Below are 25,407 nucleotides of genomic sequence, written 5' to 3'. Positions count from 1 at the left end.
CCTGTACCAACAAGGGTACTCGAGATGTGCTGGTAACACCTGGGTGGGGAATCGGTGGCTGTGTTCAGGGCTGCCATCGCAAACTGTGGGGCAGAGAGCTCCATGTGTAAGGTGTCTGACTGCCATGTGAGAGGTATTTTGAAATGTGTGTGTTAAATAAAAAAAGATGTGACTGAAGGTGCTTGGGGAGGTGGCGAGATGGAGGGAGAGTTGGCTAGGGTGGAGATGGGGAGGCCAGGAGTTGCCAGAGATAAAAGAAGAGGAAGCTAAAAGTGAGAATAATTATAAACAGAAAATTGACAGGCTCGAGCAGCGCTTCCTACCCTGTGCCCTGGCACATGTCGCACCACCCTAGTTACGGCCCTGAGTAAAACCAACATTACTATAGTATTAGAAGAAATTAGAGAATTTGTGATGCATTCAACCAATCAGAAGCATATGTCAATCATTATCATCATCATCAGTTCATATTTTACACCAGGGGTTTGAGCACTCGCAGGTGATTGGCCTCCAAACAGGTGCATATGGATCAATCCTGTGGTCAGTATGGGGCCCCTGTTTCATCCCCCTTAGCACAAGGGGTCATGAGAGTAAAATGTGTCTCAATGGACATAGCTATGAATGGGTATGAATCTTTTGTGCGCAGTAAAAAAAAAATTAAATATTTGTGTAGAGAAAGGGAGCAAATTGCATTTGTGTACAATTCTAATTTAAGCCCACACTCCCTGTGATTAGCAGAGGAGCTGGAGGAAGCGGGTACTAAATACTCTGACACGGGCTTAATGGGGTTGCCCGTGGTCACGCATACAGTTGGATGTCACCACACCCCCTCAATACCCGGCCTGTGGCAGCTCTTGGTGCCCCTGGTGATTACTAATACATCGAGTTCCCCACCCAGAACCCAAGTAATTACCATACATTTTATCATCGTGCCATAGTAACTAGTACATTTTTAAAAGAGGACAATACATCTTGGGGTGTTGAATGATCGAACTTTGATTTAAACCCAGCCTAATTTTAGGACTGTAATGACTGACTTGCACAGATATAAGTATACACTACATGTTAAAAATCATTACAACAGTTATCAATAAAAGAGTAGAAAATATTGTAAGGATATACTATTAATACAGGATATTCTTCTTAGTGAAAGATAAAATTAAAGTTATATTATTAACAAGCATACCATCCATGTAAGATCAATGAGGAACAAATATTGAAGGTAGAAATCTATGTTATTTTATTTAGAATTCTATTACTAAAATGTTTGCCCAAAAGGTTGTGATTTCCTAATTAGTACTTAAAATATACCAGTCAATCTCATATAATAATAATAACAACAGTAAACTGTTTGTGATTGTTATCACATTCACATTGAACTTTAAAAATCTGCATTTGTGCTGTGGTCCTGCAGGTTTTAAAGATCGTAAAGTACATTTAAAATGTTATATAATCCATGCCCCTCTTATGTTTCTTATTCATACACACCCTGGTCCTGATGTAGAGTTAGTACTATGCCAGTTGGCATGGCGTATTTTGCATGCATGTATATATTGCCCACGCTCAGAAAGTGACTGCATGCAAATGCATGATTGCAGAGTTGAACATATTTTGAACACATCAACTTTATTACTGGATATGTGGAACGAGAGTGGGAAACGCAGATCTCATCATATGCTGTCACATTGTCGACAATCACACATTCATAATGTCACCACCAGAATGTTGATGTTTACGCATAGGACTATCCCACGTTTAAACCTCTTTGGACTGACAGAAGTAGTAGTTATGTTACTGCCACCTCATGTCATCATGGACATTGCATTGTGCAGAATGACCTAGAGTCTGAGATCAGCATCTGCACAGTGATTCCACCTCTGACTACATTGTTGTAGATTACATTTCTGTTAATCTGGATCTTTCCAGACCACAGTGGATGTTGCAGCAGCAAAGTCCCAGACTGCTCTCAGAACACTGAGTCTGACTCGGCAGTGCTGGTGTGCCCGCATGAATTACAGTTCATGCAGGCGCACAAAGCCCTGGCATCTGGCGGAAGGAGTGCTGGATTATAGATAGACAGTAAAAAGGTCAACAATGTCTAGATAGACACCAGAGGCCAATGTAATAGGGTGAGAGTCTAGAAAATGTTAGTGAAAACTCTCATATTTTTAAGCTCAGTCAATGTAATAAAGTCACAGAATATATACACTTGCATGTTTTTCAGACTCAAAAAACTCTCAAGATTTAAACTCTCGTCCAGATGTTTCCTGTTTTGAAAATACAACTCGATCAATGTATTAGTGTAAGAATTTTACTGGGAAACTCTCACATTTTCTAAACTCTCACCCTATTACATTTGGCCCCTGATGTTAGGCAGTCAATAGGTCGACAGGGACAAAAGGTCAACAGGGACAAAATGTCGACACACTAAATGTCGACATGTAATAAGGTCGACAGGGTCAAAAGATCACCAGGATCGAAAGGTCGACTTGAAAAATGGTCAACACATGTTTTGTTTTGTTTTTTTTGCTTAGGTTTAGGGCTAGGCACTTGCACCGACAGTTAGGGTTAGGCACCTACCCCGACAGTTAGGGTTAGGCACCAGGAGGGAGGGTTAGGCACTTTCTGGGGGGTTAGGCACTAGAAGGGAGAGTTAGGGTCAGGCACCTACCCTGACGGTTATGGTTAGGCACCAGGATGGAGGGTTAGGCACCAAGGGGAGGGTTAGGGTGAAAATTAGGGCTAAAACACACAAAAAATCATGTGTTGACCATTTTCATGTTGACCTTTGACCCTGTCGTCCAGTTGTACCTGTCGACCTTCTTACATGTCGACCTTTTGTACCAGGTGACCTTTTGTCCCAGTCGACCTATTGACTGTCTAACATCTGGTGTCTATCTAGACATTGTCTACCTTTTTACAGTCTATTTTTTAATCCACACCCGGGCGGAAGGATCCCTCTTCGCAACCTGGGACTCCTTCCCATAGGGAAGGAGTGGTTGTGTTGGAGCAAACGCCATCTGAAGATGGCGAATGCTCTCACAGTCAAGGTCCGAAAATATGATATTTTCGGAGCTTGATGTATTTAGGTACCAGCTGCTGTTGACGGGGCTATATGATCTGCAGTTGGCAGAGTGCCTCCTGCAGATCGTGTAGCCATTCCCACAGCAGCAACACCTATGGGTAGAGACTTCTTCCTAAACGCACACACCCCCGGCTCTCACTTTACCTCCTTCCTCGCCATCCTGTGGGTGCAGACTGCAGCAGCTGCCTAAGGGTACATTTGTATTATATTTTATAGCATTTTTAGGAGGGGCCGTGGCCATGCCTGCTCTGGATTTGCCTTTCTCAATATCAGGGCCTGTGGCCACTCCCTACAGTGCTACCTGTTCAAAAATATGTGTGAAAGATTCTGGACACACACAGGGGCAGATTGAAGAGTGTGCTGACAGCACCGTTGCCTGGAGCGCTGTAGCTCTGAGGGTGCAGCCGCAGTCACCATCAACTATAAAGGAGTGTGTCTCCCTCTCTTCCTCCCAATTATTGTCTGTATGGCAAAATTAATAAGAGGGGGGTCCAGATGACCTATTAGCCAGATATTAAATCTAAATACTGTCTGCAAGTGAGGCCTACCAAGCCAGGAGGACTGGTGATGGCAGCTGCAGCACACATCTCCCGGTCCACACATCTCCCCGCCTTCTTGATCAACAACACTGGCTTTGCATCAGTGCGATACTTAACATGATAAGTGACAGGGGGCATGAGGCTATAGTGACACACAGAGCACATGGCTGAAAGCAACACAAGGGGAATGAACCAGGAGAGACACAGGGGGCATGAGGCTGGAGTGACACACAGAGTGCGAGTCTGGAAGTAACATATGGGATGGAGGCTGGGGAGATGGGGCAGGAGGCTGGAGTTAACACAGGGGGCACAAGGCTTGAGTGACACAGGGAGCATGTGACTGGAAAGAGAGCCTGGAAAGAAACAGGGAGCATGAGGCTGGAAGTAACACAAGGGCAGAGACATGGGGCTGGATGCTTGAGAGACATAAAGCAGGAGGCTGGAGGGGACAGGTTGCTAGAAAAAACAGGAGGCTGGACTGACAAGATGCTGAAATGAGAGGAGGCAGAAGGCCGGAGACATGGGGCAGGAGGCTGGAGAGACATGAGGAAGGAGGCTGGAGTAACAGGGGGCAGGAGGCTGAAAAAACAGGAGGCTGTCAGGTGGCTGTTAGGAGGCTGTCAGGAGCCTGGAGTAACTGGAGGCAGGAAGATGGAGAGACATGGCGCAGGATGCTGGAGAGATGCAGGGCAGGACACTGGAGTTACAGGGGGCAGGAGGCTGGAAAGACAGGAGGCTGGAGTGACAGGGGGCAGGAGTGACAGGGTGCAGGAGGCAGGAAAGACAAAGGGGACAGGAAGCTGGAGGGGGCACAGGGGGTAGGAGGTGACACAGAGGGCATGGGTTGAACCTCTGTTGTATGATGATGAAATTGGTTATATTCTTACACAAACAGGCATCTGAATACCGACTGAAGCCGCTGTCTGCGGAGGATCAATTTCATCAGTGCTTCCCCATTGCAGAGAAACCACCATATAGGTAAGGTGTATTTTTTATTTAGTACAAAAACAGTATAGATTTTTTTTTTAAAGAGGGTTCAAAAGGGTCTTTTTGCCCTGGGCTCTACTTGGTCTAGAACCGTCCCTGTAGTGTAGCAAACACACATAAGTTAATTTGTTTATATACTGTATACAGTAGCTATTTATGTGTCTATATTCATTTTTTTTTAAAGCTGGAGGCAAAATATTGGTACAAACAAATTATTTATTGTTAGTAAAAACACTGTTCCCATGATACTACTTTTAATAAAAAATTATAATTAAGAAAAGTACAGGATTGTATACACTCAGATGGGGTTTTACCATGTTTTGTTTGAATGAATGATTTAGTCCAGCAGAATGTATAATTCCTGCAACAAACTCTGATAATTGTGAAGTGTTCAGCTCTAATGGTTCCTAATTAAATAGTAATGTGTTTATTGCATTGCATTGGTGTATCTGCAACATTAAACAAAAAGAACTTACACACATGGAAAGAAGATACGTTGTGTGCGTTGAATTCATGTCAGTCCGAGTACTTTGTTCAAGTCAGCATGCATTGTCAATGATTTCACTTTAAAAATATATATTAAAAAAAATAAACAGGTTTAATATTTTCGCAAATAAGTAATTTCAAACATAGGGATCTGATTTGTAAGTTTATCGATTGTGGGGTGAGAGCATCGACACTCAAACTGTCTTTATGAGGTGCAGTATAGATTCAATCAGCAAGCACATGAGGGAACAGTGCATACAAGGCAAGTATGACTGTGTTGTTTTAGTCATGTACTGTAGCTAATTCTATCTAACCCAACACCGCATTTTTAGCTTTGGGTTTTAACCACTTAACTAGCTAATATTTTTTTCAAAAATGTCTCCAAAATTGTAGAATTTTTTTACTATGAGATTTTTTAAAAATAACAACTATTTAAACCCGATTCATCAGGGCTGTAGCTAGGGTAGTGCGACCGGTACCATCGCACAGGGCACCACAGGTCAGGGGGCGCTGTTTGGGCCTGTCAAATTTCTGTTTATTATCATTCTTGCTTGTAGCTTCCTCTTATTTCATCCCCAGCATCTCCTGGCCTCTCCTATCTCTTCCCTGGTCCTTCCCCATGAAGCCATTCCCCTTTTTTGGGTGCATTATGTCCCTTTGAAAAATGAGGGGGGCGCCAATGCTCTTTCTGGCACAGTGCACCAAAAAGTCTAGTTACGGCTCTGCGATTCATTATAATTTTATTAGCAAATATGCGCACACACATATCATAAACTTTTTTGTAACTGTATAAGACATAACATTACATTACAGCCCTGCCAGAAGAGCTACCAGTGGCAGGGAGCGATCGTAAAGGCCCCCATACACGGGGCGATATATAGCAGGCGATCCGACTGATTGGTGCGATTTGCCTACTATATCGCACCGTGTATGGCCCTGATATCGTACTGAGCGCGCTCCCGCGGGGTCGTACATCGCACCCCCTGATTTGTCTGGAGGACCATGAGATATGGGGAAGCGATGTGCGATCCCATGGATTGCTATGCGGGTGAGACAGGGGGAGCCGGCATACTGGGCAGTCAGCCACCTGATCGCACCGTGTGTGCAGACCGCCCGATATGTTGGATGATGGATCCCCTATCGTCGTATATGGGGCCCTTAAGGATCGCCTATGACTCACTGCTGGACTCACTGAACACAAAAAGCTGCAAGCTTAAATGCATTGATCAATTCATGAACCAAAACCCCACTGTTTATTATTGTTGTAAATAATTATGGTGAGTGCAGAGCCCCTGTGATTTATATTTAAACAAAGTGGTTACATACCATGTTGCACACCAAGGAATAAATTTACTAAAGGTTGATTTGCAGCACGATTTGAGGAGTGATTTAGCACTTCTCAAATCGACTCAAATCGCATGCAGTGAAAACCGTTTTTTCACTGCATTTACTATTAGTCGATTTGTTTTGCGATTTGCAAAACAAATTCGATTTGAGTCGGTTTTGAAGAGTGATTTGCTGTTCGATTTGGCAAGTTCATGTCCAAATCGAACGGTAAATCACCCTTCAAATCACTCTTCAAATCCCCGACACAACGAACTGCTTCATGCTTTCACTTTCAGCATGAGCAGTTTGTTGTTACACAGATACATGCAGACATCAGTGAGATGCCTGCATGTATCTGCCTGGTAAAAGAGTCTAAATAGTTAAAAAAAAAAAAAAAACGTGAGGTCACCCCCTAAATCAGAACCTGCCCCGGACTACTGAAACCCAGTTCTGGTTGACTAAGTACAGGGAAAAAATGACTTAGGGTCTCCCTGTACTTAGTACAACCAGCACAGGGATATGGGAAGCAGAGCTGGTTCTGGATTTACAGGGAAAAATTTGCGTAGGATTCCCCTGTAAGACCCAGAACCAGCCCTGGACCCTTTCTAACGGGGGACTGATGCCACAGTCCGGGAGCCCTATCACCAGGCCCCCCAGCCGCAGCATCAGCCCTAACAGTTAGTCAGCCCAGGCCAGGGATCCCTGGGGAGTTGGAGACCCTTTCAAAAAAAGGGGTCTCCCTCTCCAGGGCACCCCTTGCCTGGGCTGATAGCCCGGGGCTATCCCCGCCACCCTTTGTCTTTCCAGTAGAAGTGCAGGTCCCAGCAAGCCTCCCCCGCATGCTGGTACTTGGAGAACCACAAGTACCAGCATGCGGGGCATTAAAGGCCCACTGGGACTTGTAGTTCACCTGTAAAGAAATGTCCCAAGAAACACACACACACCTTACAAGGTATACCTTTAATACATACATACATACACACACTCACACAATACTCACCTATCTTACCTCCAGTGGTCCCCTTTTCCAGTAGGCATCAATGGGTTAAAATAATAAAACGAAAAAACCAAACCCTCGCATTAAGGAGTAATCAGTCTAACCAGACTGATTACTCCTTCCTGAATGAAGCGCACAGATGCGGCTTCATCCTTTGAAGCTCTGTGTCTGTGCGTTCATTGGCTGAGAGAGGTCAGTGGGTGCATCTGCGATCACAAGGGGGCACCTTTGATCATTTTATTAATGGGACATAACAAAAACAGTGCAGTAAATATATATTTCTTCTTCGGGTTCCATAGGGTCCACAGGATCTACCTTGGGGTATGTAGCTGGATCACATTCAATGCACCAAACAGCAAAGCTTTGGAACTCCCAGCATGCACTGGTCCTCCTCTCTATATATCCTTGTCCCCAGCCACAGGCATTCAGTTTTTTTGTTTGGAACGCGGCAAGACGCACCTGTTATAACAGTGGTACTGTGAGGCAGTCCTAGGCTTTTATCTTTTACATTAGTTTTTTTTCGAACATCAGAGTTTAGCGGTACCAGGCGCCGTAAAAGATGCTTGCACCGCGACTCCTTCTACCTCTGCTGACGCTGTAACACCAGCACCGCTATACTCCCTGAGGTTCTCAGCAGGCCTCAGCATGGCTTGGCTAGCGGCTTTCGCTGAGGCCCGGAGCTGCGGTTGGGTCACGGAGATGGCAGGTAAGCAATTCCTTCACCCGCATCGGAGGTGGCTGCGGGTGAAGGCGTTATGTAACGAACGTGTCCTCACTAAGGCGGCCCGGGACCATATAGTCTGTCGCCGGGGATAGGTGGTAAGATGCACTAGAGCACACTAGTCAACGTCTTACTACCATGAGGTCAGCATACCCGGCCGTCAAAATCACAGCCTAGGGGAGATAGGTGCTCCCCCGGCTGCTCCTCCCCCAGATGTAAACTTCTGGTTATGGATTCCCGCATCTGGTTTGCTATAATTGACCACTTCGTGTGTGAGACGCGAGCAGTTTAGCGTTGGTCCATGCACTGAAGCGGTTGGTCTCAGAGGTTTGGTCTGTCTCTCTATATACCTCTCCTTTGGGTTTGGCATATAGCACACTCTGTATCCTACCATTACCCCTTCGGGGTTGGTCAGTTGATCCAGAAATATTGCTTTAGCAAATATGCGTATTTATGCATTGTATGTGACAGTATGCTAGCTGCTGTGTGTACACTGCCTATTTTTTCAAAACTGTCAGGTACGATTTCTGTGTTTCTCCACATCCTTCTGAAGGTGTGTGGGGGTGTCTCATTGATACAAAGTCACATTGCATTTATATTGTATACCTTATACCATTTATACATTGTCATGTCTGAAGGTAAAGGTGAGGATGGGAGCCCTCCAGTGCTTATTTACTGTAAGTCCTGTTCGGCAGGCTTATTGGACCAGGGTGTTAACCAGAATGGATTGTGTAATAACTGTTGCAAACAACTATCCAATATATCTGGTACACATGCACTAGCACCAGAGTCATCGTGGATGGCCAATACATCTGAGGTTTCGTCCTATTTAATAGGCAAGGCCACGGAGGTACAGACTCCGGCTGCTGTAGCGCCTCATGCTATGGGGTACGCACAGCATGTGCATCATCCTATGTGTATGCCCCACATGAATCCCTGTTGGGGTAATTTGCCTGCTCACTCTAGTCAGAGTATACTGCCATCTTCAGCCTCTCCGCAGGTGGATAGACCCGTGGTAGTAAAAAAGCAGGGGCATAAAAGAGGTTCTCGTCATGTGTTGCCTTGCGAGTCTGACTCAACCTCCTCACCTCATCAAACTCTGATACTCAGAGTTCTGCGTCTTTCTCAGTGAAAGAGGACCATCAGTCTCTGTTGGATGTTCCCTTTCTAGTAATAGTGGTCAGATCTGTCCTCAGTATGGAGGAAGAGGAGGTGTCGGTGGCATCTAAGGAGCCAATCTTAAGGCATCAGGCGGTGACTAAGGATTATTTCCCTCAGTCTGGGCAGCTGTCGAATATCATGTCTGAAACATGGGATACCTCTAGTAAGCATTTTCATGCCACAAGTAATATAACCACTTGGTACCCATTTGCACCAGGAGTGTGTAAAAAATGAGAAATTCCCCCAAAGATAGATGCTCATGTGACAAGATTAATTAGGAGCGCTATGTTGCCCATTCCTGCAGCATCCTTTTTAAAAGAGGTTACTGACAGAAAACTGGATAATTACTTGAAATCAATGTTTTCTCTATTTGGAGCTGTTACTAGGCCAGCTACGGCTGTAGCTTGGGTGGCCAAGGCTATGGAGGAGCGGACAAAATCTCTGGAGGATACTATAGTTGATCCAATGAGAGAGCAGCAGTCCCTTCTCGGCCAGATGCGGGAAGCAGCTATGTATATGGGGGAAGCAGGAATTGATGCAGGCATCCTGGCTTCTAGGGTCTCAGCTAACTCGATTGCAGCTCGAGGAACCCTTTGGCTAAAGACCTGGAAGGTGGACACAGGGTCTAAGAAGGCTATGGAATATTTGCCTTTTGCAGGTAAGGTACTGTTTGGGCCAAGATTGGATGACATAATGACTTCTTTGGCAACACCGAAGTCTGCTGGATTGCAATCCACATCTACCTCTAAAAGGCAATCGTCATCTCGGTCCTTTCGCCCACAGAGTAGGACAAAGAAACAGTCCTCGGCTAGACAGAGTCAGTCCCACAGGAAACAACAGCCCAAGAAACCTTGGTCGACTAAACGCCTCGCTTACCCAGCCACACAGTAAGGGGTGGGCCTCCCCCTGGAGGATTTCAGGGTTGGAGGCCGACTTTTACAGTTCTCCCAGGCCTGCAGCAGACATCTACAGATGCCTGGGTGCAAGAGCTGGTCTCTCAGGGTTATGCCATCACATTCCTGGGACATCCCCCTCAGAGGTTTGTTGCTACAAACCTTCCTGCAGACCTGGTTAGAGCTTCGGCCTACCGGGAGTCTATTAGGGCACTCCTGAGGTCAGGAGTCATAGTCCCCGTTCCTGCGATGCAAAAGGGAAGGGGTTATTACTCAAATTTATTTTTGATTCAAAAACCTAAGGGTCTCACCACCCTATCCTGCATCTGAAGTCTCTCAACAGATTCATCCATATGCCCAAATTCCATATGGAAACTGTACAGTCAATTATGTTGGTGATAGAGCCTGGAGGCTTCATGGTCTTGCTGGACATACAAGATGCATATCTGCATGTCCCGATTGCAAGATCCCACCAGGCCCTTCTCAGGTTCAGGGTAGATCAGCAACATTATCAATTGGGTATTTACCAAGATAATGGCAGTCATGACGGCTTGTCTCAGAAAACAAGGAGTCAGGATACTGCCATATCTAGATGACCTCCTAATATTGGCACAATCTCAGAAGATGTTACAATGTCATCTACAGATGACTATTGTCTGCCTACAGGAGCTCGGCTGGGTGATCAATTGGAAAAAGTATTTTCTCTCTCCAACTCAGGAGATCGTGTACTTGGGGGCTCTGCTGGACTCTCTGGGACAGAGGATTCTTCTTCCAGAGGACAAGATTGTAGCACTACAGTCTTGTGTGCACAATCTACTTTGCAAGCAAACAGAGGGCCTGATTCAGAGCCGGACGCTCTGACCAGAGCGCTCGCTCTGAATTAGGGCCCTCCTACCTAAAAATGGAGTGGCCTCCTGGCCGCATGCATAGCTGTGGGTGACCACCCACAGCTTATGCGAGCGCTCAAAAAGATGGTCGCGATGGTCAAGACCATCACGACCATTGGGCTTGCGACAAGACCCTGCGGTAGGGTCTCGCTGCCGCAAGCCCAGGAGCCAAAAGCACTCCCACTGACATCACTAGTGATGTCAGTGGAGCCGGCTCCAGATGGAAGGCGTTCCCATGGGAACGTCTCCGTCTGGGCAGCAATGCTCCCGGCACGCCCACCAAAGGGGGTGTGCTGTCAGTCACCATCGACAGCACGCCCCCTTCGGTGCAAGACCCATAGCGACAGCTTGGCTGTCGCTATGCAGGTCTCGTACATGCGCACAACGGAGCTCCCTCTGTCGCGTGAATGCGCATTAGGGCACCATCGACCCGCTTGCGAGTGCTCAGCTTAAATTCTGCTGTGGGCAGAGAGCCATCTTCCAGCAATCTCTGCAATATTTATCCCAGGTTTTCTTAACTGGGAGGTGGACTTCCTACATCACTAGGACATACACACTGGAGAATGGGCTCTTCATCCGGAGCTGTTTCAACTCTTGGTGGACAGGTGGGGGTTACCGGACGTAGATCTCATGGCATCACATCACAACCACAAGGTCCCCAGGTATGGGTCCAGAACAAGGGACCCCTCAGCCGCCTTCGTGGATGCTCTGGCGGTGAGATGGAATTTCAGGTTGGCATACCGGTTTCCTCTAATCTCCCTCCTCTCAAGAGTCATCAGAAAATTCAAGCAAGAGGGAGGCAGGATGATACTAATAGCCCCTGCCTGGCCCAGGAGGCATTGGTGCATTGGTGCTCCGATCTGACACGTCTATCTGTAGACAGTCCACTTCCACTGCCTCTAAGACAGGATTTGCTAATGCAGGGTCTCTGTCTTTACCAGGATTTACCTGGGCTGGCTTTGACGGCATGGCTCTTGAGTCGTCCGTCTTAAAGGCCAGGGGTTTCTCTGCTTCTATGATTCAGACGATGCTGAGAGCAAGGAAGCCTGCTTCTGCCCGCATCTATCACAGAATTTGGCAGTAATTTTTTCTTTGGTGTTCCCACAAAAAATATGACTTTAAAGTTTTCAAGGTATCAAGAATACTGGGTTTACTTCAGTCTGGATTAGACTTAGGTCTTCGCCTGGCTACCTTGAGAGTCCAAGTTTCAGCTTTGACAGTTTGGTTCCAGTGCAAGATTGCTCCTCTGCCGGATGTTAGAACATTCTTACAGGGGGTTTTGCAGCTGCAACCTCCATTTCTCCCACTGGTGGCACCATGGGATTTGTCTTTGGTTCTCAGGGCACTGCAGTTACATCCCTTTGAACCCTTGGATAAGGTGGACTTGAGATGGGCTGACTGCGAAGACACTTTTTCTTCTTGCCACCTCTTCAGGTTGCAGAGTTTCTGATTTGGCAGCATTGTCATGTCGTTCTCCATATTTGATCTTTCATCCAAATCCTCCGTACCAAGATGGGCTACATCCCAAAGGTGGTTTCCCGTTTCCATATAAATTAGGAAATCATAGTCCCAGCCTTCAAGTCTTCAGACCTGTCTATTATTATTATTATTATTAGCATTTGTTTATATGGCGCCACAAGTGTTCCGCAGCGCCTTACAAAGTACAAAAACAAATTGTATACAAGTGACTTACAGAACAATACAATACAGGACATGGATAATATATATTGCTACATTAGTGACCATATCACCCAGATAAGCAACAGAGCATAAGCAACCAAGTGTTAGGTGCCCTAGTGGTGAGTAAGAAGTAAATTACACTATAGTAAGGAGAAGCACAAGAGGGTAGATGGCCCTGCTCGTGACAGCTTACATTCTACAGGTGAAGCTTCCTTGGATCTGGTTTGAGCGCTTCCTATTTACGTGGATCAGGCCAGTTCCATCAGAAAATCAGATTCTCTTTTTGTACTATATGGATTTCATAAAAGAGGTTGGCCAGCAAACTAACAGATGTTGGCTCGCTGGCTTCGTATGACTATTTCTCACACCTATACACAGGCTGGTCTCCCTGTTCCTAACAAGGTGACAGCAAATTCCACTCAGTCTGTTGGACCATCATGGGTGGTAAGACATAACGCCTTGGCTGAACAGCTTTGCACGGCAGCCACTTGGTCTTCCATTAATACGTTTATCAATTTCTATGCTTTTGATATGTTTGCCTCCCAGGATGCTTCCTTTGGGCGGCGGATTCTCCTCTCTGCTCAGGAGCATAATTACCCGCAACTGGTTTAGGACATCCTCAAGGTAGATCCTGTGGACCCTATGGAACCCGAAGAAGAAATACAGAATTACAGTATGGTATAACATACCTTGGATAATTATTTTTCTTCGAGGTTCATAGGGTCTACAGGGCAACCACCCTGATGCACCTGGCCTCGGTTAGGATCTGTTCTTCACCCTTTTTTCCCAGACTCCCTCTTTGTATGTTGAGTGTTACTTGTGCAATTTTTCTTCCTTCTCCACTCTCCGTCTCTTGCCGTTAGGCTTGGTTACAAACTGAATGCCTGAGGCCCAGTGCATCATGGGAGCCCCAAAGTTTTACTGTTTGGTGCATTGGATGCGATCCAACTACATACCCCAAGGTAGATCTTGTGGACCCTATGGACCTTGAAGAAAAAGAATTATCCAAAGTATGTTATACCATAATTCTGCATTTTCCAATTATATATGTATCCATCCATTATATCTATTTCAGTGGTTTGTTAATGAGGGCTATACAGTATCATTAGCATGCTCATCCTTATTAGCTTGACTAATTTTGCATTCCACACAGCCATCAGCTGTGTGTGTGGGGGTAGGGTGTGGGGGGCTCCTGTGACTGTGGTGGGGCACCTGCGGGGAGTGCTCCTGTGATCATTAGGGGGCACCCACAGGGGTGCTCCTGTAATCACGGGGGAGAGAGGGTCACCCATGGGGGGTGCTCATGTGATCATGGGGGGGGCCCATGGGGGTTGCTCCTGTGATCGCAGGGGGGTGCTGCTGTGATCACAGGGTGTGTGTGGGGGGAGGATGACAAAGACCTGGAGAGAACCTCCAACAGCTGCACTGATGCTCTCCCCCGACTCAGCTTGAAGCTGGCCATACACCAGGATGAGACTTGATGCTGTCGGCACTGGACACAATAGTTGGCTGGTTGGAAAGATATCGTGCTGGTGTGTGGCCAGCTTTAGTCTAACTTAATGTACCAGCAGTGGCTGCTCTGCTTCAGAACATGCTTTCTTTAATAAACAAACTTTTCCTTCTTGGAACATGGCATCATTATAATGTTCAGGAGCTTCCATATTAATCTCTTCATCTTATTCTCCATTCAGGAAAGCTGTATCAAAGTCTTATCCGGTACAGAAATAAATCATACATGTGTACTGTACCTCAGGCAAGTATACTTCCCTGTAGTCAATCCTGGATTTCTGTTTATATCCATTAGCGACAAGACGGGCTTTGTAACTGGCAAGAGTTCCATCTACATTTACAAAAGACCCACTTGCTCTTGATTGCGGTGATCTATTTATTGTCCTGCAATGATGCAATTTCTTTGACTATTGCTGCCTTCCATTTTTCCCAGTCACTGCTTTATGTTGTCTCTTGGATATTTTGGGGTTCACAAAAAGTGATATTTATAAGCTCTTGATATCTTTTGGGGGCTTTCCTTTATTTGTTCTTAGAGAACTCCTGTTCTGCTATTGGATATCCACTCGGGCAGTCTCCAACTCAGACACACTTCCAGCTGTAGGAATATCCAACGAAACAAACTTTGATTCTTGTTCCAGCCTCACATTAGATGGGGCTGTTCATAGAATACTACATCAATGGACCAACATTTTTTTATTTGAAATGTCCTATAGTCTGTGGGCCTGATTCAGAGCCGCTTGTAAGCAGCCGCTCGTTCGCTCCGAGCAATGTTCGCACATCTGCGCATGCGTATGGGTCGTAATGCGCATGCACCAACCAGTCAGTGCGGTCGGAAAACGTGTGTTCGCAAAATTGCGAGTGCCAGCTAATTTGAGTGACAGGATGAGGCGTTTGTGGGTGGTAACAGGGGAAGGTGCTTGAAAACGGGGAGTGGAGATCCGAACGCAGGCGTGCCAAACGTTCAAAATGGGCGTTTTAAGGGTGTGCATAATTAACAAAGCAGCGTCATCGACCACGTCACTTGGTTGTTTCTTAACCTGAACTGTTCGCATGATTGCGGTAGGAAAATCCAACCACAAGCACTGCGAGCAGTTCAGATGCCTTTTGATGTACTCGATTAATCAAATAAATAGCGGAGATGACGTATGATGCGAGCGGCCAGGGGGCGTCTTTACAAAATAGCGAGCGCATGTTTCGTTCGCTCGCTCAGACATAGAGGCGTCAACAGACCGCAAAGAGCGAGCGTTCAATTTAAATAGCCAGCCCCTTTTTCTGAACGAGCGAGCGCAAATAGCATCCGGCTCTGAATCAGGTCTTGTATCCCTTATTCTCTTGACAGTACCCAAGCAAGATAAACTCGACTGCATGCAAATATATTCTGAGATGATTGACATTTGGCTTGCTTCCAGACCACTCTTTCAGCAGTGTTTTTTTTCTTTTTACAGCAACTGTGCACAATTTTTTAAGTATACTGCCAAAGACACTGCTTCTGTCCAAAAACACTTTAGCAGGCCTATATCAGTCCTCATACTGTAGTCCACACTATCTCCATAATTGTGTGATTTGCACGCTCACTGACGCCATTTTGTTCTGGCGTTTATGCAATGGCCAACTCGATGTCATATTTTTAGGAAGACTGTTACAGAGGCAGAGCCTCCCCTGTCACACTCCTGAGATGTGATATAAAAATGACTAGAATAATACAAAGAAGATATTTACAGTATAATTTCTAAACATCTTTTTTGTTTGTTGTAACTATTTTAATAGTTAACACTCACCAACTTTGTGGAGCTCCCTGGGACTGCAGGGAGACGAGAAATGAGGCAGCAACAGCTCAGCCTCGCTTCTGTATAGTCAGACACTGCTGGCAGAGCTCGGGGCAGTGCCACACCACTGGCAGTAAGCTGCACAGAAAGAGAGCTAACAGAGGCATGCCTCTGAGTATAGGGTAAGTGCCTTGAGCACTCATGGACACCTTGGATGTGTGATGTGACCAGGAAGTGCACTGCAGTGTTTAGAGACTGGAGTTCAGTCAGCAGCAACAAGAGAAAACACAGTGATGCAGGTAGGAGAATCAATTGGCACTGAAGCTTAGTGTAGTGAGGGGAGAGTTACAGTAAGTAGCCCATCTCCATGTGTGTCTCCCTAGCCATTGACCTCACCGCACATCACTGGTTTAGGACATATAGTTGCTGGCACTGTGATGCTGTTGCTATCACAGCACCTCTTTTATTTTGCACAACACACTTGCCCTATGCAACCTTGACATTGAATCCATTGTCTTCAAGGATGTTTATGGCAATAAAATTTGTCCCCAATTCTGACACAAATAACACATCCTGGATGTCTGTGACAATGGTTTCACTTTTTATTTCAGGCGCATTATGATAGTCCCAACCTTTTTGGCTGTAAGGACTTTTGTCTCCAATCCCTATGACTGTTATGGGATCACATTTGCTCAGTGAGGTGTAAATTAGAGGTGAGTGGTTTGGCTTTGGCTCAGATCTTCCCGCCAAGTTCAGATCTCAGAACAAGGCAAAACGTCAATCTGTCACAGACATCTTTGCTGAGATGTCCATGAAAGATTAAGTTTTGCCTTGTTCTGGGAACAGTTGCCCAGCCATGATGTCATCAAGTCAGAGGTTGTGCTTCTCTCTGTCACTAGGTCCCGGTATAGCATGTATAGCAGAGAGAGAAGACAGTGCTGACGTGCACTGCTCTCTAACATCTTTTACTTAGGATAGAGCACTTATTTGCTCTGCTATTTCTCGGGCAGCCTACTATAGCTTTCACAGCAGTAGATATATAGTAGAAGCAAGCATAGTAGTCTGATGGCTGACTTGACTTCCAAATTCTGCAGTAAGACTACAGTAATTGGATTAGGAATCAAGTAAACAGGGTTATTACTATTATTATTTATTTATGCAGTGCTATCAATTATGAAGCACTGTAAATAGAATATTTATCATTTATGTCAGACCCAGCCTACATTATTTGGAGCTTACAGTATAATCTCCCTATCACACAAGCACATACACTAGGGTACATTTTAGTCAACAGTCAGTTAACCTACAAGTATGTTTTTGGAGTGTAGAATGAAACCAGTGGTAGGAGGGCAAGGGAACATTGGTGTATCTATAATGGGTGCAGGGTCCGGCCCACACTGCAGACCCTGCACCCATATAATTAAACTGACCTCTCCGGAGCCTAGCATCAGCTGGCACTGCAGACAGAAGTGAGAGAAGAGAGAAGTCTCCGGGAACAGTGTAGGCGCCATGCTCCTGGAGATTTGGACATACGCAGTAGACTCTGACATTAACCCAGAGTCTACTGGACTGCCGGAGAGAGGAGGAGGCCCATATGGAGGCTGCACACATGGGCGTATCTACCCCTTAGCCGGGATGGCACTCGCCAGGGGTGGCTAAGGGGGAGCGCCGTCCGGCAGTGTCACCCATGGCCAGGGAGGTAGAATCAGCCCACCCCTGGATCCTTCCCTGTCACTCTTGATAACCAGTGCCGCTGCCTATTACAATGAATAAAGGTTTTTTTTTTCTTTTGAGACAAGGCGCGTGTGACTTCATGATGTCATGTGCTCTGCAGGCACTGAGGAGCTGGACACAGGCACAGGACACAGCGTGATCAAGCTCAGCCGCAGGGCGATATCTAGATGCCCAGATATGGTAAGTATCTGTGGTGGGCCAGGGACTGGGGGACAGAAGGGGATCTATACACAATTGAGGTGGCTGGCTGGTGAAAGAAAATGGGTGGCTGGGTGTTGAGAGAGAAGGGGGGCTGCCTGGTGAGAGGGACGGGGTCTGGCTGATGAGAGAGAAGGGGGTGCTGGCTGGAGAGACAGGAAGGGCTCATAATTATATCCATCATCATATTTTTAATTTTAAATTAATATTTATTTTAAGTTTTTTGTTTTTAATGTTATAAGTACAGAGTGTAATTGTTTAGAAAATATGGGGGGGGCACCAGTCTATTACTTTGCCAGGGGCACTCGGACTCCTAGACATACCCCTGGCTGCACATGGGCCCCCTCCTCTTTTAAACTGCCCCTGCTAAGTTCATGCAAACTTCACACAGACTGGTGCCCTTGTCAAGAATCAATCTCATGACAAAAGTCTTGTGTTACTCTTGTGAACTTAATTTTTGATGGCTACACAGGAAAATCTGTAGTAAAGCAAACAAATAACGCTTCGGAACGTACTGACAGGTTTACTTATAAAGCTGTTTTGAATTCAGATATATTCTCAAACTCTTACTAACATTATTAAGTGCAACTATGTCACCAAAAATAAGATTTGTGGACTTAGGGTAGGTACACTAGACAATATGTCATCCGATCCCGCGTACTGGAGCGACATAACGTGCACATCATCTCATGTTATACACAAAAATCAAAAAAGAACTACACCTGGGCGCTATATAAATATATTTAGAAGTGGATACATCCCTTTCTCAAAGTTGGATCCTTTACACCTTCTCCTCTTCCTCCAGAAAACGGATTGATGTTACAGGGTTTTTTTCTCACGACCAGTTGACATGTGGAAAAATATATCCATATATCAATATTTCAGGAGGTCAATTCCAATCTTAGTTCATAGACAAGGAGATCAAAATCCCCAAATACCCTGTGACACGCCAGCGTACCCCACTCACAGCAGAAATATGATGTGTGTTCCTCAAAAGGTTTCTTTTAAAGATCCCATCACCCGGAAATTACAGAGAGATAGAACAGCAGTATCCTGCGTACCGTAACTCACATCAACACATGCAGAAACACCATATAAAGGTTTCTTTGGTGGGAAAACATAGCAAGCGTACCGAAACTCACAGTAAGAACAGTGATTAACCACTCATAATGGTTTCTTTTCTCTGTATCCGTCAATGTAGAATAGACTCCCAAAAATTGCAATCAGGGGATACCAGATTAAAAAATTTATTACCAACAAACTTAGTTCCACAGCACCAACAAGTTAATCCATAAATAGTACAATAAATCACATGCGAAAAAATAGCAACAAATAGAAAATTAAAAATAAATAGATAAAAATGGCAAATGATCTCCCTTGTGGATAATGTGGGTAATGTCATAAACAAGGATTTGGGCGATAGTCCAAAAAGAACCCAAAGCTTATAGAGACATACCTCACCACAGGGGATCTGAAGAAAACACTCCTTAGTCTGTTTTCTTCAGATCTCCTGTGGTGAGGTATGTCTCTATAAGCTTTGGGTTCTTTTTGGACTATCGCCCAAATCCTTGTTTATGACATTACCCACGTTATCCACAAGGGAGATCATTTGCCATTTTTATCTATTTATTTTTAATTTTCTATTTGTTGCTATTTTTTCGCATGTGATTTATTGTACTATTTATGGATTAACTTGTTGGTGCTGTGGAACTAAGTTTGTTGGTAATAAATTTTTTAATCTGGTATCCCCTGATTGCAATTTTTGGGAGTCTATTCTACATTGACGGATACAGAGAAAAGAAACCATTATGAGTGGTTAATCACTGTTCTTACTGTGAGTTTCGGTACGCTTGCTATGTTTTCCCACCAAAGAAACCTTTATATGGTGTTTCTGCATGTGTTGATGTGAGTTACGGTACGCAGGATACTGCTGTTCTATCTCTCTGTAATTTCCGGGTGATGGGATCTTTAAAAGAAACCTTTTGAGGAACACACATCATATTTCTGCTGTGAGTGGGGTACACTGGCGTGTCACAGGGTATTTGGGGATTTTGATCTCCTTGTCTATGAACTAAGATTGGAATTGACCTCCTGAAATATTGATATATGGATATATTTATCCACATGTCAACTGGTCGTGAGAAAAAAACCCTGTAACATCAATCCGTTTTCTGGAGGAAGAGGAGAAGGTGTAAAGGATCCAACTTTGAGAAAGGGATGTATCCACTTCTAAATATATTTATATAGCGCCCAGGTGTAGTTCTTTTTTGATTTTTGTGTATAAGATTGTCTATGTGTGAGTGTGGTGACACTCACTATCATTGAGAACTCCCATTATTGGCGACTGTGCGCAGACTGGGTAGAAACTTTTTTATTATATTATATATTGACATCATCCCATGTGTACGCAATACAGCGTGCTCCCGCCTGCAACATCGAGGTGAACCCATCTACTGTACTGCATGGCAAATGGGACAACCCGGCGTCCAACAGCATACAGCTGAATGCAGCCATGAATGATATAGCGCACGATCATGTGCTATATCATTCAGAGTGTACGACCAACATTAAATGACACAGAATCGGATCAACTGCATGAAGATTGGACACCTGAGCAACCCTCAGTGTGTCAGAAAAAGTCGACATTTCGGTCATAATGAGTGACCTTCCTCAGGACAATTGGACCCAGACGCAGGACAAAACAGCAGCATATCCCCTAGTGCAGACCACCCTCCTTAAGTTCCCACAGGTTCTAGTCACATGTGACACCACCGTAAGTGACATCATCAATCAATTCAAAGTCAGAAAACTAAACAAATAACATTTAACAATAATAACCCATTTTACTTTGGTCCTCAGCAGTTTACATAAACATCTAAATTCAGTATTATTAACTCATAGGAATTCCAAGACCCTATGTCCATTAGATATACCATTTACCAACACTGTGCAAAGCACCGTATAACACGGAAGTCAATGTTGCCTAGCAACCAATCACAACAACAGGGGAAACTTTAAGTCACACTTTAACATCATTAGTGGTGCATACTGCATACATCTTATCACTTAAACTTCCCTGGTACTAACGAGCAAACATGCTAATGGAAGTGTAAAAAATATATAATAAAATATAGTTAGTATTACGTTTATTTTTTATATATTTTTTTACACTGCCATTAGCATGTTTGCTCGTTAGTACCAGGGAAGTTTAAGTGATAAGATGGATGTAGTATGCACCCCTAATGATAAAGTGTGACTTAAGGTTTCCCCTGTTGTTGCGATTGGTTGCTAGGTAACATTGACCTCCATGTTAGTAAATGGTATATCTAATGGACATAGAGTCTGGGAATCCCTATGGGTTAAATGTTATTTGTTTAGTTTTCCGATTTTTAATTGATTGATGATGTCACTTCCGGTGGTGTCCCATGTGACTAGAACCAGTGGGTACTTAAGGAGGGTGGTCTGTACTAGGGGATATGCTGCTGTTTTGTCCTGTGTCTGTGTCTAATTGTCATGAGGAAGGTCACTCAGTATGACCAAAACGTCAACTTTTTTTGTGCCTGTAATGTGAGCAATAAATCATCTACTATAAAGCAGAAGTCCTGGTGAGTGCTCTAAGTTTTTTATGGATTATGAATGTGCTGCCTCAAAAAAAACTTTTTTAGGAGTACTGAGGTTTGCACCCCAGGTGTTGGAAATATTGAAAAATGTGTATGCCGTCCTGCTTTTGGACTAATCATATATATATATTATATATATATATATATATATATATATAGTGTACACAAAGGTTGAAATGTGAGCGGCAAAAGTGCTTAGTATACTCTATTAACTATTTAAATAATTCAGTAAATCTGTGAAAAACGCTTAGTAATTCATATGTAGTGTTTTAAAACAAAGTGCAGAAATAAACACATAAAGTGCCAAGTGAATAATTTAACCTCAATAAATAATATATGCAAGTGAATAAATACGTGTTTAAAATAATAATAATAATAATAATAATAAAAAAATTATTTAATTCATAAATATGACACCTACAATCATGAAAAGTACATAAAAACATAGCAATAAATGATATACATAGGATAAAAAGGAGGAATAAACTGAAAAAAGCTTATCTTTTAGATAAAAAAGAAATTGAAGAGTTCATGGATGTATGATCAGCCTCCCAACGCGTTTCGTCAATCTATGACTTCATCAAGGGGATACCTAGCTGTTAATGCCCTCCGGCTTATAAACCCCACTAATAGGGACAATTGACACTCATTATGACATCACTTCCTGTCAGTAATTTGTTTTTGTTTTTTTAAATCATCCTTATTACTGATATATTACAGTGAATCTATATATTCTGTAGTCACGTTATGTCCATCAGTCCTAAAAGCATGTAATTTAGTAGTTTTATAAAATATAAATTGAATAACAAACTGCGGACTGTCATCACTTCCGCCCAAAAGTCCGGCCAGTTTTGTCTTGGAAGTCCGGCCACTTCCACCCTGATGCTCAGTCTCGTGATCCCGTCATCACCAAACACGCGACTCATTGCATCATGCTTACAGTGCTGTATAGGTATACACTTCCGCCCTGGGTTTCTGGGAGCCGCGTCATCAAAGTGCGACTCGTCCAGTCGCGCTAATAGTGCTTGTCAAGGTGCATGCTTCCGCTCCCAGGATACGGTACTTCCGCTTATCCTTTTGCTCCTGCGCATGCGTAGTGCCTCCTGGCGGTGGCCATCTTTATGGATCCTATTCACCTCAGGATATCTTGTAACCGCGGCCATCTTTCTGGATACTTCTTAACCAGCCGCCATATTTAAAACTCCGGCACTCCTATATTAACCTGTGCAACTCTGGGCAAAACCTTAGGGAATGAATATTCAATTAATTCCAGCTATAAAAAGAAGAAGAAGGGGGAAGGATTAGAATATTTAGTAAATAATCATCCTAATAAGGGAAAGACCTATATTGTCTTTCACCTATATAAACCCATAGAAACATAGATTTACATAGCTGATCAAAAACTTTATATAACTAGTCACAACTACTCAGAAAAGCATGTATGTATGCCTATATATAAACATATATCAGGATAATCCACAATTATATAGCTAATTGTTCCAAAAGAATATTTTCAACATATTATACTAAAGGAAAAGGAAAAAGAAAAAAGACAAAAGAAGAAAAAAAAGAAAAAAGGGGGGGGAATGTTCTTAAAAAACCACATGGTTTCAGAGAAGGGGATAGCAAATAAAGCAAATATCCTAAATCCACAAAACCTAATAGTGTATTTTATAATAAATACATATGTATAAAAATATCTATTAAAAAAAAATTTTATAAAAAATTCTTTTATAAAAATTTTTGGCACATATATGTATATAAATTTCTTGAGAACTGTATTAAAAGAATCAGGAAAAGCTTTAAAAAAATCAATAAAATATTGATAAAATATTAATTTCTTCACTCAAAAAATTATAATCCAGGCTTTAAAGTAGAATGGCTGTTCTTATTGAAAAGTCTCGATTCCAACATTATTTGCTTTGATCTTAGGAGATGCTTATTATTGAGAAGTCTCTGTTCCAACATAATTTGCCTTGATCTTGGGAAAAGCTTCTTATTTCATATATTTCTTCCGATTTTTTACTCCGATTTTACCATGGGATTCCAGGGATTATGCTTAACTGTGCACTTTGCTTACAACTACAGTACCCGGTATTCCCTGGAGGTCCCCCATCCAAGTACTGACCGGGCCCATTTCAACTTAACTTCCAAGAGCAGACGAGATTGGGTGTTTGAAAAATGGTTTGACTGTAGGAAATAGCTTCTACAGTAGCATATCCTATATCACATGGAAATTAAGTCGGAGTCATCAATCTTCTTATATAAAAGGTGCGATTTCATAATTATCATTGAATCCGAGTGGTGCCAGTGTTCTTAACTCAAAAATCCAATACATCTCCCTTTTAGATAACTTTTTTGCTAGATCTCCTCCTCTCTCTCCCAAGAGCACCTGTTCAATGGGTTTAAAAGTAAGGTCCTCTGGATTAGAGTTGTGATGAAGAAGAAAATGTTTTGACACAGCATGACCCTCCAGTTTATTCCGGATATTCCTTATATGTTCTTGAATGCGTAGTTTAAGGGTTCTTTTCGTCTTCCCAATGTATTTTGTGCCACAAGTGCACTCCAAAAGATAAATGATAGAGGTAGAGTTACAATTCATATGTTGTTTTATTATATATTCTTTAGAGTTATCGGAATTCATAAAAGATCTCCTTTGTGGATGAAGATATCTGCATATATTGCACCTCCCACATTTATAACTACCTGTACACTTCGGTAGCATATTATTATTTAGTGTGATATCCTGTATCATACTTGGGGCTAAAGAATCCTTGAAACTCCTGGCCTTCCTAAATACCACCGGGGGTTTTGGAGGGAGAAAATCTTTAAGGATGGGGTCCATTAATAAAATATGCCAGTGTTTATTTAAAGTACTCCTGATTGTCTTCTCCTGATCATTAAACGTAGTAACAAAAGGAATGAATTTGTTATCTTGTATATTTCTTTCTTTGTAAGTCAATAATTCTGATCTTTCCTTTTGATTAGTCTTCCTTGCAGCTTCCATCAAAAGTTCTTTTGGATAGTCCTTCTCAATGAACCTGTCTGCATAAAGCCTTATTTGTTCTTCCGCTGTAACTGAATCACTGCAATTTTGCTTGATCCTAGAAAACTGAGAATGGGGTATATTATCTTTCCATTTCTTCAGATGTCCGCTATTATAATGGAGATAACTGTTTGTGTCAACCTTCTTTATAAAATTCTTAGTCACAACTCTGTTTTCTTCATGCATAAGAATTAGGTCAAGAAATTCAATAGAGTGTTCGCTGATGTTAAATGTGAACTTCAAATTCATGTTATTCTTCATAATATGTGTGAAGAACATCTCAAAAGACTCCCTTGTTCCATTCCACACAATTAAAATGTCATCAATGTATCTTTTAAATAAAATGATCTGTTCTTTAAAAGGGTTGTTATTATAAATATGTTCTCTTTCCCAGCAGCCCATAAATAAATTGGCGAAGCTGGGGGCAAAAGTCGTCCCCATCGCCGTGCCACATATCTGCCGGTAAAACTGCTCTAAAAATTTAAAATAGTTATGGTTTAAAATGAACTTCATAAGATCACAAATAAAAATCCTATGTTCATTATTGATTGTTGCATCAGCTTCCAGAAACTCTTTACTTGCATTTATCCCCTTCTCATGCTCGATACATGTATATAAGGCCTGGACATCTATAGTTGCCCATAAATAAGAACTCTTCCACCTCAGGGGTTCTATGATTTGAAGGACGCTTGTAGTGTCCTTTAAGTATGACTCCAGTTGCTTTACATACTTTGATAGAAAAATGTCCAAGTATTCCGATAGATGTGACGCA

General features: G+C 43.3%; 1 pseudogene; it reads right to left on the bottom strand.

Moving 5' to 3' along the window:
* Window positions 1–23,668: 23,668 nt before the first annotated feature.
* LOC148516871 (5S ribosomal RNA) lies at window positions 23,669–23,787 on the bottom strand (annotated as a pseudogene).
* Window positions 23,788–25,407: the final 1,620 nt, after the last annotated feature.

The sequence above is a fragment of the Taudactylus pleione genome, unplaced genomic scaffold (assembly GCF_031769625.1).
Source record: "Taudactylus pleione unplaced genomic scaffold, aTauple2 ptg000236l, whole genome shotgun sequence".
Classification (NCBI taxonomy): domain Eukaryota; kingdom Metazoa; phylum Chordata; class Amphibia; order Anura; family Myobatrachidae; genus Taudactylus; species Taudactylus pleione.
This window is presented reverse-complemented; position numbering and strand designations above follow the sequence as displayed.